At 34.6% G+C, this 4587-nt stretch overlaps 1 non-coding gene across 1 annotated transcript; it reads left to right on the plus strand.

The window, feature by feature from the left end:
* The first annotated feature begins 351 nt into the window (after positions 1-351).
* Positions 352-458, plus strand: LOC136228102 (small nucleolar RNA R71). Its single transcript, XR_010688436.1, has one exon. It is a non-coding gene; the product is annotated as a small nucleolar RNA R71 (small nucleolar RNA).
* Positions 459-4587: the final 4129 nt, after the last annotated feature.

A 4587-nucleotide genomic window follows, 5' to 3' on the forward strand; every position in this document is an offset into this window, starting at 1 on the left:
TTCATACCTTCGTAATCAATGTCTCTCTGGATCGGATCATTAGGATCGCATGGTGCCATAAATTTATCAATTTTGTGCGATAAGGCAGAAAATTGGGCTTGTAACATTGCTACAGGATCAAGATTCATTATACCTTTAACCGATGATGTACATGAGGATGATGGTTTCGCCGTTGGTATATGTCCACGCTCTGCGGGCCACATACTGCTGTTGATTGCCATTTCCTCCAAAAGTTCTCTTGCTTGGGCGGACGTCTTCTTCATAAATAACCCTCCAGACATAGCATCTAATGAACCTCTAGTCGTAGGATTTAATCCATTATAGAATGTCTGCATTAAAAGTGCATCTGGCAATTGGTGGTGTGGGCATAAACGTTGAAGTTCTTTAAAACGTTCCCAAGCTTCATAAAGAGTTTCATTATCATTTTGTGTAAAAGATGTCAACTCTTTGATGACTCTTGCGGTTTTTGCTAAGGGAAAATATTTTTGTAAAAATGCTTGGGCTAATTGGTCCCAAGTTTCAAATGTTGCAGCAGGCATAGAAGTTAACCAAATTTTTGCCTTATCCTTCAAAGTGAAAGGAAAGAGGCGAAGTTTGATTGCTTCGGCTGTTACATCAGTAATTTTAAAAGTGTCACAAATTTCTAAGAAATTTGTCAAATGTGCATTAGGGTTTTCGTTAGGTAATCCATAAAACGTTACGTTGTTTTGCAACATATTAAGCAAAGCAGTCTTAATTTTAAATTGATTTGCGTTTATACGGGGTCTAACTACACTATTAGTTACACCGGCCATTCCTGGCCTAGCATAATCCATAAGTGTCGGTGGATCGGTCATGATTTCTGGCTGGACTACTTTGGTTTTTAAGGGTGTTTTGTCTTTGTTTTTGTTGTTTTTGTTGTTTTTCTTAAGTGTTCTTTCAATTTCTGGATCAAAAGGATCTGGTGGCGTGCCCGAATTTCGCGAACTGCGCATGAACTTGAAATTGTTACACGAGCCAAACTACCTTCAAAACAAAATTGAAAACAAAATATGTTATATAAACTGAAAAATAAATAAAATATAAAAATTGTATAAAAATAATGTATAAACCTATATTCGAAAATAAAATACAAAAAAAAGAAAAATTTGTCAAAAATTATGGCGTATCCCCGGCAACGGCGCCAAAAACTTGTTGAGCGATTTCCGCAAGTGCACGGTTTCGCTTGTAGTAATAAAAATATTGATCCCACAGGGATACGTTTTTTAACGAAAAACTTATTTTTGAATTATTAATTTCGAACTTGTTGGATTTATTATTAAATGTAAATGAAAAGTGAAAATTGGATTAATTGAATTTAGGAAATTTATTTGATTGAATTTGTGAACTTTGAGTATTTGAAAATGTTGGAATAAGATTATGTATTTAGAATAAATCGATTGTTAGAAAGATCTTCTGATTTTAAGGATGAATTTTACAAAACATGAACATTTAGAACTTATTAGAAAAATGAATGAATTTGTTCATTTGCATTAAGCAAAGAAAACAACTTAAACTTTGTATTATTATGATGATGAAATAAATGACGGAACCTCTAATTAATTGGCTTTGAACGCGACAAAACCCTTTCGGGATAGTTGCCCTTACTCAAATTAACACTCTTTCGAGATGATAATTTGCCTAAGTGTTCAACAAAGTTTCCTTGTAATGATTTTGAATTCAAGTGCATATTAATGAAAACACCAGCCTCACTTATATTGGATTGGTTACCATAAGTGCTGCATAACGATTTGTCGAATAGAACAGACTTTATTAGATGAAATATAAATTGATACAAGTTTACAGAGAATAAGGAGCATCGAGTTCTTCGAGGGCGTGCAAGTGAAGGGCTTGATCGGTTCCGCTTCCTTGGGTTTCCTAGGAGGTTGTCAGGCTCGGGGGCGAACACTTTACTCAATCTTCTCGCTGTAACTTCGTAATAGGGATTCGGTCGGCCACTACCATGATGCAAACTAAAACTGGAACAATGTCTAAATGCTACTGAGTTGTAATTAAACTATAAACAATATGTGTACCTCATCTTGTTTTGTACAGAATCTAATTTCTAACTCTCGAAATGTTTTTACTTAGAACTTCGACATAAGTTCTACGCTCTGATTTCTATATCTATATTATAGCATTTCATTACACTTTTTCTCAACATCAACTCTTTATTTATAGATGTTGAAGGGTTGTGTTTGAAGTGATGTATCCGTTGGTTAAGAGTCGTGTCCGTTGTGAAAGGACGTCTTTATCCACTTGAACGAACGCGTTTCTTGGATTTTCAACATGTGTTAAATGCTCTTGGTGAATTTCTGCACTTACCGAGGATAGTAATCCGCGGCCGTGAATGACGTAGCACTGAGCTGAGCGACGGACGAAGGGGAGAAAAGGTTATACCACGCGTGTCGCGGCCGCGGGTCTGGGATCCACTGTCGCGGCCCGGCAGGTTTTCTTACTTCTTGCTTTCGTTCGTGTCCTCGACTTGGCGCTTTCGATTTACGTCGTCTTTGACTCCTTTTGTAGGGCTTTTCTTCTGTTTTAGATCCTTTTTCGTTCCTATTTGGATTTTACCAAATATTCAAGTACCTTGCAAGAAAGAAAGATATTCGAAAGTAAAAGTAATCTAAACAGATATAAATAACACAAATTCGTAATAAAAATGATGTAAATGTTAATGATATTTTAGGTATATTTTGGGCTTAACAAATCTCCACACTTAATCTTTTGCTAGTCCCGACAAAATTTCACTGGATTTATTCCTTAACTAATCTCTTTATAAAAAATAAAACATATATCTTTGTGTTTACCTTTTAAATTAGTTAAGCCGAAAAGACTAACTTCACACGGCAAATTTATACGCAAAATATCAAACTAACTTAGTATAAATACGATATATCATTCGTCTTGCATTTCAATTTTTAAATTGAAGTATTCGGGACGATGTAAGCACGCATGTTATTGAGTTTTCCATCTCAAGGTATTTCAAAGCACCAAATTTCCTTTCCCAAACTTGAATTATTATATATGAGTATTTAGTTTAATTTATTTGCTTAGTTACGCCCTTGATAAGGGTGGTCTCGATCGTAACTTTATATGTAATTGTTTTGTGTTCGCTTAAGAGGTACCGACCATGCCATGGGTGGACGCAATCGTTACTTTAAACTTTAAACACGCTTAATAATTTTTTTTTTATTTAAACGTTCCTTCCATACCTCGATTGTGATAAGGGTGGTCGCAACCGTGGCCAAAAGTACGCTTTACTTATTAATTTCTTCCCTTTCATACCTCGATTGTGATAAGGTTGGTCTCAATCGTGGCCAAAAGTTAAGAATACGATTTATTGATTATAACTTGGGAAAAAGAAAATTAGCACATTCATCCTATATTGACTTAAAATTCAACATGTATTATGGCTATAGTTTCCTTAAAAACTTCAATTGGTGTTATTGTAAGACAAAATCAAAACCGAGCTAAAAATTGTTAGTTCAAATTTAATGCCTATAAACCTAATTGAAAATTTAAAATAAGATTTATTATATCATGAATTTCATGATATGAAATAGAGATTGAAAATTAAGAAATTGTTTTTTACTTAAATACATTCACTCGAGACAATTTTACTTAAAATCGTGTCGAAGATTTGTGAAAAATATATTTTGAAAAATATTACCCGTATAGAAATATTTATTTCTATCGATAATGATAACCTAAAAATAATCATAAAAATTTTAACTTATGATATTTATAAATGTAAAAATGATATTTCATAAAAAAAAAATGTTAAGTTTTTTCATTTGTTGCAATATATTTAAAAGTGTTGCAATATACGTTGCATTTGTATTTTGAAAAACAAGCGATGCATACATTCATTCATTCATTTGCATACATTCATTCATTTGTTTGCATAAAATGATATATGTATATATCTCCTCCCACACTTAAATTGGACCATGTCCTCATGGGGGCATGGAGATAAAACACTAAAGATAAAACAAACGGAAAATAAACGAAAGATATAGCAAAAACATTCATCAGAAAATTAATAAAAACTGAAATTGTACGAAACATAAGAAAATAAAAATGTACGAAACTGAAATTGATAGCTGTCAGAGCATGATTAACCCAATCCTGAAAGTCAGACTGCACTGTCCCCTAAGTCAACTATCAATACACGGGGCGTGTTTTGGATATGCGGGGCGTACATAGGGTAATTCGAGCAATAAAGTACCAGGAGCTCAGACACGCGGGGCGTATAGCAAGACACGCAGGGCGTCTCCGCCTATACGCAGGGCGTGTCCTGAGAATTCTGCACCAAATTATGTACCTCCATACTTGTACCTTGTGAAGTTACCATTCTACCCCTAGCTTGATGTATAAATAAGAGTGACCAGCACTCATTTTAGCAATCTAGACCGGGCTATAGATTTGAGTAATCTAGTCTTGGCCATAGAGTTTAGACATTCAGATTTTGTATAGCTTTAAACTCTCCCCTTTCGGGCTTGCTCGTTGATTCCGGCATTCCGTCAAAGTTCCGTTCCTTCTCCGTTCACCAAGCTCGAGAGTTCC

This window comes from Euphorbia lathyris, chromosome 4 (assembly GCF_963576675.1).
Source record: "Euphorbia lathyris chromosome 4, ddEupLath1.1, whole genome shotgun sequence".
NCBI lineage: Eukaryota > Viridiplantae > Streptophyta > Magnoliopsida > Malpighiales > Euphorbiaceae > Euphorbia > Euphorbia lathyris.